Source organism: Heterodontus francisci, chromosome 8 (assembly GCF_036365525.1).
Source record: "Heterodontus francisci isolate sHetFra1 chromosome 8, sHetFra1.hap1, whole genome shotgun sequence".
Taxonomy (NCBI): domain Eukaryota; kingdom Metazoa; phylum Chordata; class Chondrichthyes; order Heterodontiformes; family Heterodontidae; genus Heterodontus; species Heterodontus francisci.
The window spans coordinates 94,479,766-94,506,243 of NC_090378.1; the positions used below are offsets into that span (position 1 = coordinate 94,479,766).

General features: G+C 43.3%; 1 protein-coding gene across 5 annotated transcripts in view; it reads left to right on the top strand.

Moving 5' to 3' along the window:
- The window catches only part of ddr2a (discoidin domain receptor tyrosine kinase 2a), a 199,087-nt gene that overhangs the window by 97,710 nt on the left and 74,899 nt on the right, over window positions 1-26,478 (top strand). The gene's annotated exons all lie outside the window — the stretch shown is intronic.

The window sequence follows — 26,478 nt, forward strand, 5'->3', positions numbered from 1 at the left end:
TTTATTTTTCTTCTGCTCTTTTCTGTCTCTATTTGCATATGTGTATCATGTATGCAAGCTAGCGTGGGTGCGTCCTGTATCCATCAGCATCAACCGAATTAGAGTTTAAGTCTAAGATTAATAAATTTCAACTTTTCTTCTTTAAACCTAAGAAAACCTGTTTGTGCTGTTTTTTTTGCCTTATAACTGAAAAGCAGTGAACAAGGATTCACCAAGGAGGAGCTAAGAACACGGTGTGTTTAAAATTAAACCCTGTTATGGTAAGTCCAGGTGAAGGCTGAAAGGGAACCGTAGACCCCTTTCTCACCAGGTCATAACACTGTGGCATGCTACTCAAGTTCATCAACAATGATCTTAACTGTCTTTTTTACTCTTTAAATTTTTTACCAATGTTCATTAATTAATTTCTGATTGTTAGAGCCACGTTAAACATCTCAGGTAGTCCATGAGCATTTTCTACTGACATTACAGCCCTTTTGCTCACATCTACTTTGGCGTCAAGTGATATAATGGACAAAAAAATACAGCCAAAACAGTCTCAAAATACTCTCAGCACGTGTTTGTACAGACATCCCAAGAGAAGGTTTTGGAGAGAGCATCCCATAAATATAAAACATCATTCTGAAATGCTGTTACTGAATCCTTTGTGTGTGAAAGATGGACTATGTGTTGGATTGGATGGTAAATCCCCTATTATAATCTAGTATAAAATGTAGGGCGTCACATTGCTCTGTTCACCCTTGGGTCTACTACAATTACACTTATGTGAAAACAGTTTAATTCACACAGCACTGAAGCCACAGAAAGAAGGAAAGTAGAAACAGGGAATGCTTGGAAACATTCAGCTGGTTGGTTACATATGTAGAAATAGAGGTCCTGTGCATGTCTGTGTGTTTACAGGTACTAGTTCTGTAAACATGATTATGCGTGCAGGAAGTAGACTAGAAGCATTTATATGACACCCTGGAATTATAATACACCAAGCCTGGAACTAGGGTCAATGAGTGCCCCCCACCCATTCAAAATCCATTCTGGCGTAAAATCAAATGTCTTGCTCAGTCCCACATTACATGATCCATTTCCCCAATGAACTGCAGGAACTCTACAAATTGTTCTTTGGTCCCAATTTCAAAGACAAAACAGTAGATTATTAGCATCAGAGGTGGATTTGTCATCGCATTCTTTTAGATTCATTTTGTTGCTCGTACCTCATCAGACAGTGCCACTTCTCCATTTATGAGGCTTCATATCTTGCCCACATAATGCATGATAGCATTTATCATTGGAATGACAGCTTGATGGAGCGGTTTTATCAGCTTGAACCAGTTAGCACATTCTGAGACTGCAGCCTTGCTGCTTTGGCAGGTCTGTGGCAATTCTGCATCCTCTGTGTCAACAAACTTGGATTGTAAATTATATTGCAAAATTTGCCCAGATTTGTTTTGTCTTCAAGTTCTCAAAGCTTCTAAGAAAGAGATAAAGATGTTTGTGTTACAGAGAACTACAAAACTTGATAATTTTACTTTTTAAAAATATATTAAGATGAATGCCAGGTATTCCCAGGAGGCTTCGTAAGATGTTGAGAAATAGTTTTGAATCCTCTCTTACAAGTACCTGATTTTGTGCACTTAAAATGATTTTTAAAAAAAAAAAATTATCTCATAGAGTTTAAATGGTGCACTGGGTTAATATGGAGTTTGAATCCAGCTTAGTTGGAGGGGCGAGGGGGCGCGAGGGGGGGATACAGGGTGGTGAAACTTTCCTCCCTCTGGTGTGTCCCAGCTGAAATAAATTTGGCAGCCTCTGCCCAATTTCAAGTTTAGAACTAATTCCGCAATAAATAGTATAATATTTGCAGCATCACTCAAAGAGAGATGAACAGTATATCTTTTGTAGGAAATGGAATTATCCCACTGGAGCAGTTCTTCGAAAATTTGGGCCAGAACAGGAAACGGTTTAATCTTGAGAATCACCCTCGCTATACCTGACCTGGGTTTGATGCTGATACTGGATGTAAAAATGTACCTTCGTCCAGCAACAACATCGATCATGTTGAACTTAAACTCTCCGATAGCTGGCCTGTGAAATTTACCTCAGTAAGGTAGATTCTTCATCTAGCAGTTAATCTAAAATGTAATTTATTTTGCAATGTTAAAAGATCAATCAATTTATAAGCAATAAGTGCAGTTTAAGCATTTATTTTAAAATCAGAAGCATTTTAATTGAACATTTAATGCTCTATAGTTCTTTTGCTTAGCCACCATTTGTTGGAGAACAAAAACTAGACTCGCACTTTTCATGATTTCCATCCAAACCTATTACAGTTTTAGAGCAACTGATGGAATTTCCAGTTATCAAGCCAAGAAAAAAAAATAAGGTTGCTATGCAAACTTCAGTGTTTTGGGAAAACAACATTTTTTCCCCCATATGTTGTTCTCGTGACTAGATTGTCTAATTTTGACACTATACGACAGCCAAACAACACTCTGCTTACTTCACTTCGACCTGCATTTGAAATAACTTTAATCTGTTATTCCTAGTAGAGGCTTACTGGATTTTTTTTTGTGCCAGCAAAAATATCTTGAAAGGTTTGAGTGGGTTTAGAAACAGAAGAGAAAAGAATAAAACCATTCGTGTTTACTATCAATTAATTTATAGGATTTGAGGTCAAATATTAAACAAATGTCACATTTATTCAAGTAAAAACAGAAAATGCTGGAAATACTCAGCAGGTCAGGCTGTGGAGAGAGAAACAGTTAACGTCTCAGGTCAATTGTCTTTTGTCAGAACTGGAAGATTTTTGAGGTAAAAAGCTGTTCATTGGTAAGATCTCCCAGTTCTGATGCAAGTTCATTGCCCTGAAACAGTGGGGGGAATTTTATGCTCTCCCCCACCATGAATTTGGAGGCAAGAAAGCATAAATGGGAGGGATGGTGGCAGGGGAGGTTCACTGGCCTTCCCCTCCCGGACTAAATTTCGGCAGAGGTGAGCAGGGGAGGTTCCCGCCACCATCCCACCTCCGCCGAAATTTAGTCCAGGGCAGGAAGGCTTGTGAGCGGCCTTCCCCGCCTGCCGCCAATTGAGGCCTTTAACTGGGTAATTAACCCCAAGTAAGGGCCTCTTCCCGCCGCAGCGCAATTACCTGTGCGGCGTGCAGCCCTGTCGCCACACAGGAATCATGGCACGAAAAATTGTGTGGGCTGCTTCCTGACTCTGTGGTGGGGGGGGCGGGGGGTGTGTGGGTGGGAGGCTCCCTCGTTCAAAGGCACTTAATACCTGAATGAGGAACCCACCACTGGGAAGGGGGACCCCACTGAGGGCCACCCTCCTGCCCTTGCTGCTGACCCTCCGCAACCTACCTGAGGCTTGGGTCCAGTGACGATCCTCGGCCTCCAAGACCATCATCTCCAGCAGCAGCCATAGTGGCGCTGCAGCTGCCGGCCTCTGATTGGCCAGCTGCTCTCCAAGGGCGGGACCTCCAGCGACAGGGTCCTAAATCCTATGGAAGGTTCGCTGCTGTCTACTTAAGTGCCTGACTTCCACTAAATTTGGCAGACCTTCCGGAAAAGAGGTGACACGGGGATCTCGGAGTTGGTTTCTCCTGACGTCGAGACCCCCACTGCCAGCATAAAATTCCCCCCATTAACTTTGTTTCATTCACTTCAGAGGCAGCCTGACCTGCTGAATATTTTCTGGTATTTTCTGTTTTTAATTCAGATCACCAGCATTTGCAGTATTTTGCTTTCAGACAATTTATTGACCCAGATTTATCTTGATTTTATGATACTAACGGGGCAAACAATTTGAGTCAAAGCACGAAGTGGTACGAAGTTCTTAGAACTCTCCTCGGAATAAAGCTCTTCTACTGAGGAAGTAATGACGTATTATTTGGCATGTGACCATCAATAAGCCATCTGACAATAGCTGTGCACAGCAGTCTACAAAATAACAAGACCGAATGACCCCAGATTATATTGTCAGCAATAATGAAAGATAATGTTTATTTTAAAACAAAAAATAAATGCAGCTGTTAACTAAACAAAATGATACTCAGTGAAATATCAGACTGAATCATACAGTACACTGGCGCCAGTTGTACCCAAATGGTTAGTGCTGCAGGGCCTATTTTCTGCATCAGCACATGTATGTGAGTTGGCCATTAATCATCCTGTTGGAGATAACATGTTGAAGCAGCAGTACAAGAGCTAAATGGTGAAAGTGGGGCCTCTTGCCAATTATCAGATGACGGTTGACTTTTCATTTACCTGTCTATCTTTAGATAGTCCAAAATGCATCACTCGGATTAGACTGTTGGCCTTTAAGCTCTGGCACCAGTCCTCAAAGCCTTCACAGATGAGGTTAACGGTTTTCTCTGTCTCTCTTGATGGGATTTTGATTTAAATACGAGGGCGGGAATGGAGGCGGGCGGTCGCTTAAACCTGCCCCTCAGGTCGGCGTGACGGTTTCCCGAGGCAAAACTGACACACTCATTGTTTAAAGGGCTCCAAGGAGAGCAGGAAGAGGCAACCCACCCAGAATGGATAAATGACCAGTTAAGGCTCATAACGAGCTTGTTGTCAGCTCAGTAACGGCCAATTTGGAATTTTCTTGATAAGGTACGAGATCCACACAGGGTCCGAACCACGAGGAGGAGGAGGCGGTGGCACAGCGGCAAGTGAGTCAGAATGGCGGGACTGCAGCAAGAGGCACCATTGAAGTGGGAAGGCTCAGAGAAAGCCTACATTACAGGCAACCAGTTGTACAACGTCAGGAGAATCATCTGTATTATCCCTCCATTCTTGGCAAGGGCATTTTGGTGGGGTGGCTTTGAGGGGTGGACGGTCCTTCTGCATACAGGCCTCGTGGGTTCATGAGAAGAGGTTTTAGGAAGACTCCACATTCCAATAGAAAAGAAGGAAGGACATATCAGGAAATGGGATGACACTACTCCAAGATTGGATCAGCCAGTGATGAGGAGTAGCATCTGCAAAAGTGTAGGGTTAAAGAACAAGGGGCAGGAAGGCAACAAAGGCAATACCCTCAGCATAGGGTCTACCGCCAAAGGGGAAGCTACCTGGACATGGCGGATCGTCAGTGCCACAGAAGGATGCGCATGTTTAGACAGATGGTTGCTGACCTGTGTGCCGTGTGAGAGTCCTCTGAGCATTTGCAGGAACTGTCACCCTGGCCTTCCTGTGGCTCTAAGATTCACAGTGGCCTTGCACTTTCCTGCAACTGGCTCCTTCCAAGGAATGGCAGCAGACAACGGTGGCATCTCACAGACAGCAGCACATCATTGAGTAATGGGGGTAACGATGCTTTGTTCGAGAAAGCAGAGAATTACTTGAATTCAAGGTGGATAGCGGCACTCAAGCTCGAAGGGCAGTGGGATTCCTTCGCTGGATTTCCTCAGGTGCAGGGGATTATCCATTATGCCCACGTTGCCATCAAGGTAGCAACTGACCAGCCAGGGAGATTCCTCAATAGGAAGGGATCCCACACCCTAAACATTCAGCCTCTGGCAATCACAGGTGCTGCAGCTCTTCATGAAGCCATGGGAAATCCATGAATGACTCTTTGCGGATAAGGCTTATCCCTTGAAGAGAATGGTTAATGACTCCAGTGCATAATCCTGCCATGGAGCCTGAGAGATACTATAACTGATGCCACCTGAGCACAAGGGTTATTATTGAGCAGGTCATCGGCCTCCTGAAGATAAGGTTCAGGTGCCTTGACTGGTTGGGTGGAACCCTCCAGTACATTCCCTCAAGGGTCTCACACATTGTGGTGGTCTGCTGTTCCCTCCATAACATGGCCCTCCAGAGGCACCTCCCAAAGGCTGCTGCAAAGACATCACTGCAGGAGCAGCCTCTGCCACAGGGTGTAACTCTACAATTGCTTCATCAGTCAGAGGGGCCATGGAGAAGGATGGTGATGTTGGAGTCCTGTGAGGGGTGGGCCCCTTATCACCATCTGTCATCTCCTCAGCCCTTGATCGCTAAAGGGAACCACCAGCTGGGTGCAGCTGGCATTTTCGCCAATGCTTCTTTGCACCATTTGCGCATATGGCTCTCCATGAGGTTGGCGACTCTCTCAATGGAAAAGCTCATGTGCTCAAAGCACTGAGACATTGTGGGCCACGTGAGATGAATGGACTCCTCCATTCTCAACCCATGACTCCACAGTGCCTCATGCAACTCCAACATGTGAGCACACATCTCACGCTGGATATCCAGATACAGCTGCCTGTTTCGTGACTCCCGAGGCTTGCTGAGCAGGGCTACGTCTGTCTTCCATCCTCTGAGGGGGACAGGCTACAGCCGACTCTGCCTTCCCCGGATCCTCCCTCTCTGAAGAGATGTGCGCTTCACCCTGTGCCACTATTTCTACACCGCCTCCCCCACCCCCCTCTGCAGCTGGCCCTGTGAGACACATAAGGAGAAGGTGGTCATGAGAAATCGGCACAATCAACAGATGCTTCTGCTGCTTAAAATAATGAGATGACAGTGTATACATTGAGAGCTCGCTGCATGGGGAGGATTACCATGCACGCCCTGAACCTGGAGATGTTAAGATCTTTTATCCAGTCTATGTTGGACTCCCTTTTCTCCTTCTCCAATGTCCCGGTGGCTTACCACTCTGGCCAGATCAAAGACCAGCTCATCAAAATGCATCAGTGACGCAAACTGGGGGACCCAATCATTTGTACATGCTCTATAGTTCCAAGTCAGGATGGTGTGTGACTTGGAGGGGAACTTGCAGGTGGTGGCGTTCCCATGCATCTGCTGCCCTTGCCCTTCTAGGTGGTAGAGGTCGCAGGTTTGGAAGGTGCTGTTGAAGGAGCCTTGGTGAGTTGCTACAGTGCATCTTGTAGATGGTACACTTCAGCCCTCCAAGCCTGCGCCAATCTTGATGCCTGCTAACCTAAAACCTTCTGCACTTCCGGGGACCATATCCCTCTATTCCCATCCTATTCATGTATTTGTCAAGATGCCTCTTAAACGTCGCTATTGTACCTGCTTCCACCACCTCCCTCCGGCAGCAAGTTCCAGGCACTCACCACCCTCTGTGTCAAGAACTTGCCTCGCACATCCCCTCTAAACTTTGCCCCTCTCACCTTAAAGCTATGTCCCCTAGTAACTGACTCTTCCACCCTGGGAAAAAGCTTCTGACTATCGACTCTGTCCATGCCACTCATAACTTTGTAAACCTCTATCATGTTGCCCCTTCACCTCCGTCGTTCCGGTGAAAACAATCTGAGTTTATCCAACGTTTCCTCATAGCTAATGCCCTCCAGACCAGGCAACATCCTGGTAAACCTCTTCTGTACCCTCTCCAAAGCCTCCACGTCCTTCTGGTAGTGTGGCGACCAGAATTGCACGCAATATTCTCAGGCTTGTGCCTTGTAGATGGTGAACAGGCGTTGGGGAGACAGGAGATGAGTTACTCGCTGCTATTACCCCATCCAGCAGCACCTCAAGTGAGGCGTCAGAGAAATAACGGGCTGCACTGGCACAGGGGCCCTCTCTACCCACTGCCTGCTGCTCAATTCCTCCTTCCATTATTGAGGTGAATGGCAACCACAGCAATGGCTGCAACTTGCCCTTTAAATTGGGCTGACAGCTTCCTGTGTTCTGCCTCCTTCCCGCGCCAGTTGCCGCTAATTGGATGGACAACACAACTCTGGGCCACTTAAGTGGCTTTTCAATTAAAATAGCAATGCGTGCACATTGCCGATGCAGTGCAGGATCGGGACCTAGAAATGAATGTGGCATCGGGGTCCCGACACCAGAATTGAAATCCTGGCTCTGTTTCTGTCTCTGACAAGAGCCTTGCATCATGCCTTTTGGACAGTCTAAATATATGTACATCCATACATACGAATTAGGAGCAGGCATAGGCCACTCAGCCCCTCAAGCCTGCTCCGCCATTCAATAAGATCATGGCTGATCTGATTGAAACCTCGACTCCACATTCCCTCCTACCCCCGATAACCTTTCACCCCCTTGCTTATCAAGAATCCATCTACCTCGGCCTTAAAAATATTCAAGACTCTGCTTCCACCATCTTTAGAAGAAGAGAGTTCCAAAGAGTCACAACCCTCTGAGAGAACAAAATTCTCCTCATCTCTGTCTTAAATGGGCGAGCCCTTATTTTTAAACAGACCCCTAGTTCTAGATTCTCCCACAAGGGGAAACATCCTTTCCATATCGACCCTGTCAAGACCCCTCAGGATCTTATATGTTTCAATCAGGTCACCTCTTACTCTTCTAAACTCCGGCTGATACAAGCCTAGCCTGTCCAACCTTTCCTCGTAAGACAACCCGCCCATTCCAGGTATTAACCTAGTAAACCTTCCCTGAACTGCCTCCAATGCATTTACATCCTTCCTTAAATAAGTATAATCCTGTACACAGTACTCCAGATGTGGTCTCACCAATGCCCTGTATAACTGAAGCATAACCTCCCTACTTTTGTATTCAATTCCCCTCGCAATAAACAATGACATGCTATTAGCTTTCATAATTACTTGCTAAACCTGCTTACTAACCTTTTGCAATTCATGCACTAGGACACCCAGATCCCTCTGCATCTCAGAGCTCTGCAGTCTTTCACAATTTAGATAATATGCTTCTTTTTCATTCTTCCTTCCAAAGTGGACTATTTCACATTTTCCCACATTATACTCCATTTGCCAAGTGGCAAATATTCCATTTTACAAGTGGACAAAGCGATGTGCTGATTGACACTAACAATTAAGGTTGGTATGAGAAATGGGAACAGATGCTGTTCTAAAGTGAGGGATTGAAGCATTATAGTTAGGAATGGTGTGTCAAACATGTGTGCTAACCTCCTGTGTATACTTCTTAGTTCTGCCAATTAGGGTCAGTGAAGAATAGCAGAAGTCAATGCCCCAAATAAAAAAATGGCATGCTAGTTGCATTAGTGAGGAAAATCTTCAATATCTTCAGAATAGTGCCAGGAAGGATTTTTATCAAGAGGTACAATCCTTCTGATCATGGATTAGTGGCAAATTGTTCTCTGACTATCATAAAGGAGAAAATATAGCAGAAGAAACATCATGACACTCATTTGACCAACTCGGATGAGTCATCTTTCTGCAGTGATCATATCACACTCATCAATGAACACATTGGCATGCAAAAACATACAAAAAGATCATGAAGTCCTATGATGTTTGCCCAATTCATTGGACAGGTTGAAGGCATCCACTAGATATTGCAAACTTGTATTATACCCTTGGCAACCACAGGTAATAGTAACTCCTGGGGTGCCAAAATATTTCTGTGACCAGTTTCAGAAATAAACTTGAGGAAATTCTTCCTGATTCCATAAAGTGGTTAAGCAAGCTCCTGAAGACCATGGTTATCCCTGAAGTAACACTAGTTGAACCCAAATAACCCAAGCACCTCAATGTAGACCATATCCACCTCGCTCAGGGACTTTTTCAGTCCCTTCTTAAAATATTGTAAATATCAATACATACCTTATGAAGAATGCAACACTGATTTTCTGTTTTGTATGTGAAGTTCATTGAATTAACTGACATGTTAAAAAGTATTAAACTGGAGCTTTGACTTATAGTGTTTTATTTAGTTTGTTTTGTCATGTTTTCTATGACATTCCCTGAAAGTTCTATGACATTCCCTCAGAAGTAAACCCTACTGCCATGTGCTAACCCAGAGTTGTTTAGCCGTGCATTAAACAAATGGGTTTATTTCTTACTTGCCTGTGTAAACTCTGAAGCATCTACTCGGAATCGATGTCTAATCACAGAGAGCGCAAGGGTTAAATGTACACGGTGTCAATTCTTGCAGTAATTGATGTCAATCCATGTGGTGAGGCCATCAATAAGGATCTGTAAGAAATTGGCCACCATGCTGGCCTATACCAGCATGTTACTGAGTGTGACCTCACTGCGGACACTCAAAGTATGGCCATCTATTGCTTTCTTAAGGGGAAAGAACCTTTATGTTGTTCTTCTTATGGACCCATCTCATTGCTAAGTTGTGATCTGTAACACTTATTTTGCAGAAGTTCTTTCTGGTTTAACCCAACCAAGTGGAATGTTATCTATGGGAATCATTGTTTTGACAATGTTCATCTTGGATTTAGGGAAGGTGTTCAGTCAAATTGCATGGTCTTTCAGAGGTGCCATCTGTCAGATGAGATGTTAAACCAAGGCGTGTCTGCCTTCACAGGTGGACTTAAAAGACCCAATTTTTGAAGAAGAGCTGGGGAGTTTTCGCTGGTGGCCCGGGCAATATCTATCCCTCAACCAACATCATCAAAAACAAATTATATTGCCATTATCTTATTGCTATTTGTGGGACCTTCCTGTGTGCCAATTGGTTGCGTTTCTCTACATTACAAAAGTGGCTACTATCCCAAATAATCTGTTTTTATATTTGTTGGTCAAGGAATAGATATTTCTCAGGGCAACAGCAATAATTCACCTGCTCTTTTTCAAACAGTGTCATCGGATCTTTTACATCCACCTCGGAGGGCAGACAGGAACACTGTTTAACATCTCGTCCAAAAGACAGGCACTGCCAACAGTGAAGCTCTCCCTCAATACTGCACCAAAGTGCCACCCTAGATTATATGCTCAACCTCTGGAGTGATACTTGAATACACGACCTTCTGACTCTGAGGCAAAAAAAGCTACCATTTGTAATGAGTTCTTTATGTTGTCTGATACAACATAAATGAGATGGTGGAGTGCAGTTGGTTGAAGATTTCAAACAGGTTTATTACAGCTAAATTATTGTACAGGACAGAGCTAACTATTTACAGAACCTTACTCTGGGTGTTACAGTTGTAGAGTGACTCTGGCTCTGAGTCACATGACTGTGTCTTGGTACTTGGCTCATTAGCATACTAAGATCTTAAAGGGACATCATTCTTAAAGTGCTTATGCTAAGAGTAAAAATACATAAAATTAGAAAACATCAAAATTATTTATACAGGTGTAGAGAGTATGAACTTTACACATGCAGAAGCTTAATAGGCCACATATCATTTTGGTGGTTTGACAACTCTTGCTTGGAAACTTTGCATCTCATCTGTTGCTGTTTTTTCTGAAGTTTCGCCCTCTCTGCATTCAGTTTCTGTTGCTCTGCCTTCAGCCTGCTAATATACTCTGTTGCTTTAATGAAGATGACCACCTTTGAGGCCTTGTCATTCTTCGAAACTTCTGGCACATCATCTCAAAGAACCAACAGGCAATACTTAAACTCATTCCTCCCCTGCCTCTTCAGGACATTGTGTGTCCTTCGCCTCTCCTCATCCTTCGCATCTGAAAGCCCGGGGCTGAAGGTCCAGGACTTGTTAGGGGAGGAGGGCTTGGTCTCATGGAGGTACTTGTCTGTTCTGGCTCATTGTGGTGCTGGTGGTTCTCTAGGGAGCAGAAGTGAAGGTGCGGCATAGTTGTGGTTTTGCTGCGTTTCCAGACTGCACCGTTTGATACTGGCCAGAATCTGCGAGTGTGTTCTGGTGTTTGGAGATTTCCCCTTGGCAGTACTCTCATGAATGTTGAAGACCTTACACACTGGTAGTCCTGCCACTGCTGGTCCACTCGTGTCTACTGGGTAGAACATATGTGTTTTCCATGTCGACTTGCCATAGCTGCATTGCATTGTTGATGTGCCAGGATGGATTACCCATTGTATGCAGATAACTTGTCAGTTGTCAGTTTTATCATTGATTTCCAATGACTCTGTTACCTATCTTTGAGTTTTCGGACTGGTAGCCTATTTACACTAGTGCCAGTGTCAATCTTGACCCTGAGTATATGTTTGCCAGCTTGCTTTGGGCACATGAAGTTAATAGTGGCAAAAGCTTCCAGTTGTTTGACTTCATCAACGTGATGTGTCAGGTTTACAATGTGGAACACCTGTTCGTCTTCTGGCTGAGAATTACTTCTTGTTGAGTCTCATCTCAGGTCTGTTTTGCTGTGGAATTCATGTATCGGCTTGCATTTACACAGATCTCTGGCGCTCTCCTTGCTGCTATTGCTCTGTTGCTGCGGTCTGCCTGCTGTGATTTCTGCCTGCGTCTTTGGAGCCAGATTCTTTGCATAGGCGGGCCCAGTGTCCTTTGCACCACACGCCTTGCACAGGTCATGAAATGCAGGGCAATTTCACCTTGAGTGAGACCGACCGCACTTACCATACAGCTTGCTTGCTCTTTTCAACCTGGTTATGGTGCCGATACTGTTGGCTGTACTGAGTGCTTGCAGATGCTATTGTCCAACTACAATGGCTCCATATTTCCTGTCATCTTCTAGCAGCACATCAACGCTGTGACCTTTCTTTTTCCCAAGTGGTCTTTCTGAAATGTTTCAATGGTTGTTGATACAATCACTAGCTCCATTATTCGGTCCAACAGCTCAGTTTCTGAGAAGTCGCATTTGTTGCCCTTGCTCCTGCATCTACTGATGAACTGGTCTATTGATTCCTGTGGCTGTTGCCGAGAGGACATCCATTCCAGGTGGTGAATTCTAAAATTCACTCTTAATCTGAACTGATCTTCTAGCATTTTCCATATCTTAGTGGGATCTTTCTGGTCCTCATCAGAAAAGCCTGAGGTATTGATTCTGTGTAATCCCTTATTTCTAACTGCTATTAGTATTTTTACAGCCTGTTTTTCTCATTCTACAATTATTTGGTCTGCGAAGAATTACTGCATTCTTTGTTTGAACTGTTGGAACGTGGATTGGATATCCAAGGCCTTCCAGTTCATGCTGGGAAATTTGCTATCCATATTTCCGCTGTTCTTTTGCTTTAAAACTTGCTTTAAGACTTGTTTTATGATTCTGCACTTTCCCCTTTAAGAGACTCTCTGTTATTTATACTAGCAGCTTTGATTGATAGGAGCAGGTGTTTGCTGGTACTGCATGTTTTTTATCTTGCTTCCAGCACTTAAGCCTGTTCTACTTACACAGCTGTTCAATAGGCAGTTCAATGGGATTTTTTAGGGTATTTTGTTCTTCACACTTGAGTGGTTTTAATGTTTTTTTTTACTGTGGCTGTGTGAACGGAAGCTTTTATTCATGCACAAGTAGTTTAATTTTTTTTAAACTTTGGCTGCATGGATGAAGGCTCTGCAGTGATCTGAATTTTCCCGTGTTTTCCTTAACGGATGCCTCGTGTAATGGTACCCGCCTCAATCAGCTTGGGAAAGGAGTCGGATCTTACCCTTTTTTTTCTACATGGAGCTTTTGAAAAAAAAAATCTTTTGAAGAACTTCGAAGCTTTTTTAAAGCAGTATCCCTCGCCTGTCGGAACAATGACTCACCCAATTTACTTGCAGCCTGTCGTTCTGTGCTTTGTTTTCTACAGCTTGAGAAGTTCTTTTTTCCTTGTTTGAGCCAGTATTTTTCTTGAACTTTCTCTCTACTGGCTCTAAGAAAAGTCATTTTCAGAGCTGTTTTAATCGTGACCTTCAACCTCAGACTTTATCTTCTCACCACCGCTGCCACCATATAATGTGTTCTTTTATGTTGTCAGATGCAACATAAATGAGATGTGTGGAGTCCAGTTGGTTAAAGATCTCAAACAAGTTTATTACAGCTGAATTACTGTACAGTACAAAGTTAACTATTTACAGAACCTTACTCTGGGTGTTACAGTTGCAGAGTGACTCTGGCTCTGAGTCACATGACTGTGTCCTGGTACTTGGCTCATTAACATACTAAGGTCTTAAAGGGACATTACTCTAAAAGGCAATCATACAACACTGCTGAGCTAGGGCTTACATCTTTGCTGGACTTCTCTTAAGACATTAAAACTTGAGAGTAGATTCCAAAGGGAGAGAAGAAAAGTTGGAAATGGAAGGCAGAAAGTTAGTAAGTATGTTTGGAAGGCAGAGAAAACAAAGGCTAGAAAATAGACAACAGGGGAGTTTGGCACTGCTAAATGGTATCTACTCCCATGCAAGGCATCTGGGGAATAAGGCAGATGAGCTGAGAGCACAGATTGACACGTGGGAGTATGATACTATAGTTATTACTGAGACATGGTTGAAAAAAGGGCAGGAATGACAGCTCACCATTCCTGGTTACAGGGTTTTTCAAACGAGATAGAACGGGGGATAAAAAAAGGAGGGGGTTCATGCTATTGATTAAAGAAACAATTATAGTTGTGAGGAGGGATGATATGGTAGAAGGATCACAAAATGAAGCCATAGGGGTTGAACTGAAGAACAAAAAAGAGCTAATCACACTTCTGGAAGTGTACCATAGACCCCCAAACAGTCAGAGGGAGATAGAAGGTCAAATATGCAGACAAATCTCTGAGAAGTGCAAAAACAGTAGTACTAGTGGAGAATATCACCTATCCTAATATTAACTGGGATAGAATTACTGTGAAAGGCAGAGAGAGAGCAGAATTCTTAAAATGCATTCAGGAGAACTATTTTAACCAGTACATAGCAAGCCCAACAAGCGAGGAGGTAATTCTAGACTTTGCTTTAGGGAATGAAGCTGGGCAAGTTGATGGGGTATCAGCTGGGGAGCACTTTGGTAGTAATGATCATAATTCAGTTAGAGTTGTTATGGAAATGGACAAAGATAGACCAGAACTAAAAGTTCTCAATTGAGGAAAAGCTAATTTTGCTATGCTGAGATGTGATTTAGCTAAAGTGCACTGAAAACGATGAGTGGGAGGCATTCAATGAAAAGATAGTGAGGGTTCAGAGCAATTATGTTTCCTGAAAGAAAAAGGGTGGGACTAACAAATTCAGAGCCCCCCTGGATGTCAAAGGGCTTAAAGAAGAGGATAAAGAAAAAAATGACAGATGCCGAAGGCTCAATACTACAGAAAACCTAGATGAGTATAAAAAGTGTACGACTGAAAATAAAAAGGAAATTAGGAAAGCAAAGAGAGGGCAGGAAGAAATATTGGCAAATAAAATCAAAGAAAACACAAAGATGTTTTATAAATACATAAACAGCAAGAAGTTATCTAGAGAAAGGGTAGGGTCTGTTAGGAACCATAAGGGTAACCTGTGTGTGGAGGCAGAGGACGTTGGTATGTCTCCTAATGAATGCTTCGCATCCATTTTCACAAAAGAAAGGGACAATACAGGCATTGCAATCAGGGAGAAGGAGTGTGAAATATTTTATGAAATTAACATAGTAAGAGAGGAAGTATTAAGGGGGGTTAGCATCCTTGAAAGTGGATAAGTCCCTAGGCCTGCATGAAATGTATCCTAGGCCATTTAGGGAAGCAAGATAAGAAATAATGGAGGCTCTGTCCATCATTTTTCTATCCTCTCTGGCTACAGGTGTGGTTTCAGAGGACTGGAGAAAAGCTAACATTGTACAAGTGTTTAAAAGGGAGAAAGGATAGACCGAGTAATAAGAGGCCAGTCAGCCCAACCTTGGTGGTGATAAAATTAACAGGGAGGGTCCATGAGGGTGATGCATTTTGATGTAGTCTATATGGATTTTCGCAAGGCTTTTGAGAAGGTCTCACATGGCAGACTGGTCACAAAAGTAAAAGCCCATGGGATCCAAGGCAAAGTGGCAGGTTGGATCCAAAATTGGCTCGGAGGCAGGAAGCAAAGGATAATGGCCGATGGCTGTTTTTGTGACTGGAAGGCCATTTCCAGTAGGTTTCTGCAGGGCTCAGTACTAGGTCCCTTGCTTTCTGTGGTATATATAAATGATTTGGACTTGAATGTAGGGGACATGATTAAGAAGTTTGCAGATGATACAAACATTGGCCATGTGGTTGATAATGAAGAAGAAAGATGTCGACTGCAGGAAGATTTCAATGGACTGATCAGGTGGATGGAACAGCACATTTGGGGAAGGCTAACAAGGCAAGGGATCACACCATAAATGGTAGGATACTGAGAAGTGTAAAGGAACAGAGGAGCCTTGGAGTGCATGTCCATAGATCCCTGAAGGTGGCTGGTGTTTTGTGATTGCCTGTTACAGCCAGGTGAGAAAGGTGTCTAGAGGTCTCTTTCAGCCTTCACCTGGTCTTATTGTAACAGGGTTTAATTTTAAACACACTATGTTTTGAGCTCCCCCTTGGTGAATCCTTGTTCACCGCTTTCCAATTATAAGGCAAAGAAATGAGCACAAACAGGATTTCTCAGGTTTAAAGAAGAAAAGTGAAATTTATTAAAACTTAAACTTAAACTCTAATTCAGTTAACGCCTACGGATACACGTCGCGCCCCACACTAGCATGCATACACGATACACACATGCAAATAGAGAGAAAAGAGCAGAAGAAAAATAAAGTGGAGAGGTTTGAGGCAATATCTTGTTACTGTGCTTCGAGCTCATTGTAGTCCTTTTGTAGGTAGTTCTTGTTTATCGTTGGGGCCCAGTATTCTTCTTAAACCTTGTTCACTGTAGGAGATTTTTCTCACTTGTGGTTCATATATCTTCAATGGTTTCCCAAAGCTGGTGAGAGAGACTAGAGCAGACAGGAGAAAGGTCATTTCAGTCCAGGAGCAAACAGCTTTCTGAGTTCAAATTCTCTGTGGCAAGTTCAAATTCAAAAAACTCCAATAGCCAGTTAGTCATGTGACTAAACTGCTCTGGCCACGTCAGTTTGTGTATTCGGCCTTCTTAGCAGTTAACCTGGAATGCTAGCCTCTCCACCTTCAACGTCTAGTAATCAAATGTCCATTGTGGATTAAATTGGAGCAGGGAGTGGCCCCCTTGTCGTTTTCAAGCACTGTCTGTTACTATACAAATGTCTTTCCAGTCAGGGGCTTGACAACCCCTTGTAATAGGCCTTCTTTTCTTCCCAGCAACAATTTTAAAATTTAATGTCCATGTGGGGAAATATCTGTGCCCCATTCTTGGCAGGTGGGGGCCTGCATGACATTACCTTTAAGAGTGCTATCTCTTTAAGATCTTAGTATGCCAATGAGCTCAATACCAGGATGCTGTCATGTGACTACTTGCCAGAGATACTCTGCTACTGTAACACATAGAGTAAGGTTCTGTAAATAATTAGCTCTGTACTGAATATAATATTTAGCTATAATAAACCTGTTTGAGATCTTCAACCAACTGAACTCCATGCATCTCATTTATGTTGCATCACACAACATAAAAGAACTCGATACAGCTGGACAGGTAGATAAAGTGGTCAAGGAGGCATATGGGATAATTGCCTTTAGCTGAGGCATAGAAGAGCTGCGGGGTTATTAAAAACCTGTATAAAACACTTGTTAGGCCACAGCTGGAGTACTGTATGCAGTTCTGATCACACACTATAGGAAAGATGTGACTGTACTAGAGAGGATACAGAGGAACTTTACGAGGATATTCCCTGGACTGGAGAATTTTAGTTATGAGGAAAGATTGGATAGGCTAGGGTTGTTTTTTTTGGCTGAGGGGAGATCAAATTGAAGTGGATAAAATTATGAGGGATCGCGATAGTGTATAGGAAGGCCCTATTCCCCTTGGTTGAGAGGTCCATAACCAGGAGACATAGATTTCGGTTAAGAGATAGGAGGTTTAGAGGGGATTCGGGGGGAAATTATTTTCACCCAGAAGGTGATGGGGATCTCAAACCTACTGCCTGAAAGGGTGGTAGAGGCAGAACCCCTCATATCATTTAAAAATATGCATGAAATGCTGTAACCTACAAGACTACAGTCAAAGAGCTGGCAAGTGGGATTGGACTGGTTGGCTACTTGTCAGCTGGCATAGAAACAATGGGCCAAATGGCCTCCTTCCATGCTGTACATTTTTATGATTCTTAAATTGTAGGAGTGTTAAAAAAACAATGAAAAGATGCAATATAGATTCACTAGAAGGCTACCAGGAATGAGAAGTTACAGTTATAAAGATAGTTGTAAAGAGTTAGAGGATGGCCTGATTGAGGTCTTCCAGATGCTGAAGGATTACCATGAGGTAAATAGTGATAAATTGTTTCCAGCGATTGGCAAGACACTAACAAGAGGTCACAAACATAAAATAATCACAAGAAGAATTGAAAGGAAAGTTTGAAAAAAATCTTTGCATGTAAAGTAGTTAGAATGTGGAATTCTCTGTCATAAGCCACAGTTGAAGCAAAACCATTTCGAATAAAGAAACTAAATAGTTGCTCGAAGGAAGCAATATTCAAGATTATAGGAAACAGTTCAGAGGGTGGGATTAGATGAGATGACTTGTGGAGAAGAACGCTGACAGATTCTATGGACCAAATATTTCCTTTGTGTAACATTCTATGAGTCCAGGATGGGCTCTTGTTGGGGTTAGATTTGTTTATCCCTTTATTTTGGTTTTGCTTTAACCTGACTGTATTAATTTCACCGCTGATTTATTTTGGTTGGTTGTGTCCTTCGTCATTAGCTTAGTTCCTCGTCTCTAATTTCAGTGAAATCCTTTTACCAAGTTTGATGCATCTGTAGGAGCTTAGTGCACATATTACATGTTCCATTTTTTTATTAATACACCATTCTCATTATAATTTTCTTTAAGCATCATTGCTTTTGATTTAGTTGTATTGTTAAAAAAATCCCAAAATAAACAAGTTTTAAAAAAAAACTTTTTCCAATAGGAATGTCATTCCATGGTTTGCCTGTTAGCTGGACAGACTCAGATAAGCAGCCCTGCAATTCAATTGCATGAGCATGTTCTAGGTCAATACTGTGGCTCCCGACCCGAGCTCGACCAGACCCGACGACATGTGTTGGGTTTGGGTCGGGTCGGGTCGGGTCTCTCTTCCGGGTCCGGCATTCGGACTTGGGTCGGGGGTCGGACACAGTGTTGCCTTTTGCTCAGGGAGGGAAAGGGAAGTAAGCTTCAAAATTTGAACAGCCAGGACGTCAAGACGGGAAATGCGTATCCGGAGTCCACACTAGTCTGCCTTCATCTGCACGATTCTGCAGGAATACCTGCCACTGGAAGGGAGGATCACAATATTTGGACAAGGTGCAGCACAGCCTTTTTGATATAATTAACTTCATTCCGGTAGTCGGGTCGGGTCAGGCGTGGGGAAAAAAATCAAAGCACTAGGGCCTGGGTCAGGTTCGGGTTGGGTGTAGCAGGGTCGGGCCCGGGTTGGGTTTCAATTGCATACCCAAGCAGGCCTTTACTGTCTAGCACACTGGGTACACCAGGAAGGCAGTTGGCAAAGTGAAATGGAGCTCCACGATATCTTGGAGGAAATCATGCATGTTTGTGCCAGTGAGGGTGTTGAACACACAGGCTTGCAAGTTTACGACATATGGCATCTTGGCGAGACATCAAACAACAAATGTGGTCATCTATCCCTCTATCTAGGTTCATCAGTTCCTCGCTGAGCTGTAAAGTTAGAAATAGGGAGGTAAGCTACTATGAGGAAACCTGACACTCCCCCATGCCTTCTTTATAACTGAAATTTTCATCAAACTTAGGACCATGACATAAAACACTGACCATTCATTTAACTCCCTAAGCCATTCTCCAATTTGGAGGGTCCCATTGAAAGATACAGGGAAGCATAGGAATGTAGGAGCATAGGACATGGGAGAAGGCCATTCAGCCCCTTGATCCTGCTCCGTCATTCATTAGATCATGGCTGATCTGGTTGTGGTCTCAACTCCACTTTCCCCTCTGCTCCCATAACCCTTGACTCCCTTGTCTATCAAAAATCTATCTAACTCAGCCTTGAATAAATTCAATGACCCAGCCTCCACTGCTTTCTGGGGAAGAGAATTACACAGACTAATGACCCTCTGAGAGAAAAATGTTCTCCTCATCTCTGTCTTAAAAGGGAGACCTCTTATTCTTAAACTATGTGCCCTAGTTCTAGTCTCCCCTACGAGAGGAACCGACCTCCTGGTATCCACTCTATCAAGTCCCCTCAGGATCTTACATGTTTCAATAAGATCACCTCTCATTCTTCTAAACTCCATAGGTTGGGGGGTGGAGGTGGGGAGAAATGGTGGTAGAACCTCACACAAGGTCACAGACTATAGCTAATATAAAAGCTCTGACTGATATCGATCTTTCTTTAAGCGATATCTTTGTATACTTGCACTTAGGTAATGCATTGGGGGAGGGCAAACAAGGCAAGGGAATACACAATAAATGTAGGATACTGAGAAGTGCAGGGAACATAAGGACCTTGGAGTGCATTTCCAATAGATCCCTGAAGCTAGCTGAACTGGTAGGTAAGGTGGTTAAGAAGGCATACAGGATACTTTCCTTTATAAGCTGAGGCATAGAAGAGCAAGGAGGTTATGCTAAAAGCGTAAAAAAAACCACTAGTTGGGCCATAGCTAGAATACTGTGTACAGTTCTGGTCACCACACTACAAGAAAGATGTGATTGAATTGGAGAGGCCACAGAGGAGATTTACGAGGACGTTGCCAGGACTGGAGGAAAGATTGGATAGGCTAGGGTTGTTTTCTTTGGAACAGAGGAGGCTGAGGGGAGAGTTCACTCAAGTGGATAAAATTATGATGAGCCTAGATAGGTCCTTCCTATCCACTCTATTCCCTTAGCAGAGAGGTCAATAACCAGGGGCACAGATATAAAGTAATTGGTCGAGGATCAAAGAGGAGTTGAGGAGAAAATTTTCACCCTGAGGGTGCTGGGGTGGGGGGTGGTGGTGGTGGTTTGGAAGCTACTACCTAAAAGGATGGTAGAGGCAGAAACCCTCATCACATTTAAAAACTATTTGAATTTGCAGGAGCTGGAAAGTGCTGGATAATTCTTTTTCGGCTAACACAGACATGATGGGCTGAATGGCCTCCTCCTGTGTCTTAAATTTCTGTGATTCTATGATTGCAGCTTTAATCGGATTTGTGCAAGCTGAATAAATACTGTAGAAAACAAAATGAGGCACAAATTACAAGACGAAGAGGACTGAAATGATGTGGCTTTGTGTTACTGTAACATGGGAGACATTAGTGCTATACCAAATGTTACAGTGGAAAAAGATGCCATTATCCAGAATCATCTGTAACCCACTACCATTTAAAAAAAAGACTTCTCAGCGACTCATCATTATCAAATGTCTTGACTATATCAAAATATACAATTATTATAATCTTCCAGCTGTATATTATGAAATTCTCTGTGTTTTTTTTTAGTACTTTTCTTCATATGTGTAAAAAAACAAAGAATTTGGAACTCAGAAGGCAGTGAAATATTTTGATTTTAGTCACTTCCTCTCTGGGTATTGCGAGATCATATTTGGTTCGGAGCCAGGTGGGATCTCAGTTAAAGTAACTGTTCAAACTTCTTTTCTTTCACAAATGTTTCAGACCTTGAATTAGAGTAATAAGTGTGAGAATGGCAATGAGGAAATTTTTGTTAATGCCAGACAATGTCTTGAAACAAACCAAAGAGGCACTTTGCCCGGTGGAGTAGTGACTGGAATACATTGCTCCATGGGTCTACTTTATATTAGTGACACTGGACAGATTCAGAACTGCATTTACTGTTTTATTCATCCTCACAACAACAGAAACATTTTGACTTTGTGTGCACTAGCGTAAAACAGGATAGCAGGCAGACTTTTGAAAGAGTCCCAGCTGAAACAGTAGTTGGACCTACAGTGGGTTGGGAACCCATTGGGATCTGCAGCCGGCTTTTACATGGCACTTTAACTGAGCTACAGCATTAGTGTCCTGCTTTAGAGTTTCCCGACCAATCAGAGAGGGTTTATAGGATGATGCACTGAATCTGCCAAAGGAAGGATTTCTAATTCAAAAAATGCAGGGGGAATGTGAAGAAGAACTTTTTTACGCAGCAATTGGTAATGACCTGGAACTTGCTGCACACAAGAGTAGTGGAAGCGGAGACAATCAATGATGTCAAAAGGAAATTGGATGGGCACTTGAAGGAAATAAACTTGTGGGATTCCGGCATTGAGCAGGGGAGTGGGACTGACTGGATTACTCAGCGGAGAGCTGGCATGGTGTTACAACCGAGGCAGTGCACTGCCTTTTCTAGTTCCACTTCTCCACAGGTCACAAAGTATATTTTTAAAAATGTTTACCCAGTTACCGATGCAGTCAATCACATACTCTATTCTATCCAAGAATAAAATACACCAGCTAGGTTTCTTCAATAAACAAGAAAATAATCAGTTTATTACAAGACTTAACCAGTAACAAAGCATTAACACACAGATTGAAATATGAACCCTTTTTAAATTCCCCACACATAAATGCGCACACACACACACACACACACACACAGAAAAAAATACAGAAATTCTCTCTGCAGAGATGTTTTACAAAAAAGACAAAAATACCTTGGCCAAATACTTGCTAATTCTTGAAGAAAAAAAGGTATGGAAAGATGTCAGTTGTCCTTTTTAGGTCTGACGTCCTAAATACACGTAGACGGCTGTCACTGGGATCTTTATAGAGCAGTTCTTTTCAGGAAACATTGAGGATCAGTTTGGCAGGCTTTCCAGGAAAAATGCAGCATCAGGGATTTCTTGCAGGCTTTTCAGGAGAAATGCAACATCTGTTTCTCTATTTCTTACATTTGATTCTCAGGAAGTTGTCAAAGATATGGAAGAGGGTGACCTGATGGTGGCTGCTCTCTTGGCTGGCTTCCTACAACTGTCTTCAAAATAGTTCACACCCCAACACACTGTCTAAAGCAAAACCAAAAACAATATCTCAAGAGTCAAGCCTCCTGACCCCTATAAATCTTAACCTGTCACTTCTCTGTAAGCATCTTCCCCAGGTTAGCAAGGTTTTTGTTGTTTATTACTTAAAGGACATGATTTCCAGCCAGGCTGTTTTTAAACAGCATCTCAGTCCTTTCAATGAAAGGTCAGCAACAAATCAAAATCCAGCTTCTATGAAATTTTCAGCCTTCCAATGAATCCTGCTTCACAATTTAAATATAAGTCCTCAAAAACATATACTTAACAAAAAATATAGAAGCACTTTCATAACAATGGATGCAATAGGTCAAATGGCTTCCTTCTATGTCGTAAATGACTCAAATTAAAGGGGCCCATGACTTCAGCAACCGCAGGAATGGAGAGGTGTCCTGGAAAGGCTGCCTCCCAACGGTCTCACACTTACCTGGAGGTCCTACTGCGGGATTTGAGAGCAGCAGTGAGGTAAGTTCTCCCAAAGGTGGGTGGAAGAGGACAACCTCTCCAAGCAAGCAGGTATGGATGGAAGACGCCAAGGAAGTGAGCAGCAGGGGTCTGCTCCCTCCAACCTGGAGACAGTGCATCAAGAGGATCCAGGGCCTTAGGAGGCCAGGAAAGGTGAGTGGCATAACACTTTCAGGTGCTAAGGCCCACACTCTGACTTTTCCAGCATTCTCCTGCACAACACCCCTCAGGACATCAGACCTTGCAGCTCCACTCAGTCTCCTCTCTGCAGGCACCTCACATCCCCATCTGAACAGCCAACACTCTCACTCACCCTCATCCTATTGCCCTCTCATATTCATACCTCACAGTCACCCTCCACAAATGTTGTCCTTCCCTCCTCTCCAAACAATCTATCTCTAATATTCATAAATCTCTGCTTTCTTTCCTTGCAGAAGAAGAGAGCACACAACTCCAGGGAGAGGCAGAAACCCAGGGTGGAGTGGGGTAGGGTGGATGGGAGTGTCGGCTCTCCAGTGACAGACACGTTGATGGCCATTGGCAATACATGCCCACGGACCTCTGGGAAGGAGGTCTTGTTCCAGGAGGCTGCAGATGTCAGCATTGCCCGGCCATGAAAGCCTGAGTGCCATGAGGCACGTGCTGAGACATGTCGAGGGAGCTAATCCTCTGCCTGTAGTCCCTGTGTTGGGGGTCTCACCTCCCTCCACCTGGATCTTGATGTCCATCCATTCTGCCTTCTGGAGTGGCATGTGGCTGAAGAGAAGACAGCTGGTGCTGGTGTTGCTCCTGGTGCTGTTGGTTCTGTTGCTGTTGCTGCTCCTCGTGTTCCTTATCAGAGATGCAAGGTGGAGCTGTATAAGCTGCTCCCATGCCGTGGTGAAGGCCGAGAGCAGGGAAGTGCAGCTCAACATGACTGAAGTGCAAGACAGAGGAACTGACTTCAAGCAATTGGCAATCACCTGTCAAGCAGTGAAAGCACTCCTTGAGAAGGAGTGCTGTAATCAGCAGCCTTTCAGCTGGACATGGCTGCAGGTCTTCAGTTTCACTGATCAAATCCTTCCCAGCCTGTCAGTTTCACTGAAGAAGCATTCCCCGCTGTGCGCTCACCTGGTTGACCCTGGCGAGTTGCTGACTGCTCGGGAAATAGGTTCACAGGCTCCTGACAGCCACAAAGGGGTTTCCCCGCTTGCTTGAAACCTGGAAGATGGCGGGATGATGTTGGTATCCTGACCCAATGTCACTTTTAGGGGCTTTAACTCCCCGCCTGTGTCCAAATCCGCCTCTCCTTGGCAGTTAAAATTCTGTCCACTGAGTCAGCAGCTCATTTTACATTGAAGTCAATGGAAGTAAAAATGGAGAGAGATGTAAAACAGGCTGCTGACTCAGTATCGTCGGTTTTACACTGTAAGTCAAGATTTACCCCTTTTGTATCTGAGCAGACATGTTCTTTATATTTTTCTCATTTTAGGTTACTCTTGTATATGTTTGCGTTCTCCATGGACATTGGATAACAAACCCCTTTCCTCTAGACCTAGACTTCCTGGTTACTGGAAGCCATTCAGTTTATGGTCATTATAAAGCCAGGCCTCTGGCCTACTGTACGACAATTTTTTAAAAAGTAATGTAGTGAGAGGGAAGTAGCTTTGAATCAAACTCTTGAGTATGTAGTGCAACTTGGTTATGTGTAGCACAAACGTACATATTTACATCCAGACTATTGTTATATCTCACTATTACCTTGTTCAGTAGTGTGACCTTGGAGTTGTGGTGATAGCAACTGACGATGAAGAGTAGGCTTAAGCTTGGGTCACCACTATGAATTTAAGGCTGCCATAACTAAAGATAATAGCCAAACCTTTTATTTTGTGTTTAAGATGTGTGCAGTCAAATCACGGTATTGTCAGCAAAGCAGTTCTGTTTACCTGACTTCCTCTTAATATTTTCTGGGTGAAGGGGGGGTGGGGGGAAGGGGTGGAACCAAGTTAAAGTTACCCCCTATCCACCTCCAACAGCACCACCACCCTACCTCCCCACCCGCCAAATATCTTCAGAACAAAGAAACTGGCATTTAGCTAATGAAACTGTTCAGTCATTTGTTAAGAACTGCAAATTCCATGTGGACTAAATACCACAGTGATGATGTGTAATGTGCTTCTACACCTTTCACAGCTATTGCGCAGATCAGCTGCAAACATACAACACTGTTAGTTATGATTTGAACTTTGTGATCTGTAATTGAAAATGGAACAGAGAATATTCTAAACAAAGTCAAAATTTTGTATGGAAGTTACTGCAAAAATGCTTTTCAGTTTGTTTTGAAATGATAAAAAATAACTAAATGCAACAACACAGTAAACATTAACCAGCTAAAAGTTACGAATACATTAACGAGCCAGGCAGTTATTGCTGTTTACAAGAAGTGTTTCTAAAACTATTAAATGTTCTATTGATTTTAAAAGGTAACTTGGGAAACATTAGATTTTTCTCTATTTTATAATGTGCAGGCATGGGAGGTTGCAAAAAATTAAACTGCACACCACTGTGATGTAATCTTGCCTTAGAGTCATAGAGCACTGAAACAGGCCCTTTGGCCCACTGAGTCTGTGCTGACCAACAACCACCCATTTATACTAATCCTACATTAATCCCATATTCCCTACCACATCCCCACCATTCTCCTACCACCTACCTACACTAGGGGCAATTTACAATGGCCACTTTACCTATCAACCTGCAAGTCTTTGGCTGTGGGAGGAAACCAGAGCACCCGGCAGAAACCCACACAGTCACAGGGAGAACTTGCAAACTCCGCACAGGCAGTACCCAGAACTGAACCTGGGTCGCTGGAGCTGTGAGGCTGCAGTGCTAGCCACTGCGCCACTGTGCCTTGACCATAATCCTCCCACAATAAACTATTCATGTGAACCAAAGTAATGTAACCTATTTGCTTTCTTGTCAGCTGTGGCTCAGTGACAGCACAGTCACCTCTGAGTCAGAAAGTTGTGGGTTCATATCTCACTCCAGAGAGTTAAGCACCAAAATGTAGGCTGACACTCCAGTACAGTACTGAGGGAGTGCTGCACTGTCAAAGATACTTTCATTTGGATGAGACATTAAACAGAGGCCCTGTCAGGTGGATGTAAAACATCTCATGACAAGATTCGAATGAGCATTTTCCCTGATGTCTTGGCTGATATTAATTCTTCAACCAACATCACTGAAACAGATTGGCTACTCTGTTTCCTGACATTGCAATGAGCTTTGGGACATTTTGAGGTTCTGAAAGGCACTATATAAATGCTAGTTCTTTCTTTCTATGCCTGATACTGACTGTGGTAATACAAACTGCAAATAACATGGAATGTTTCTTAGACATAAGAAGGGACAAAACAGTAAAT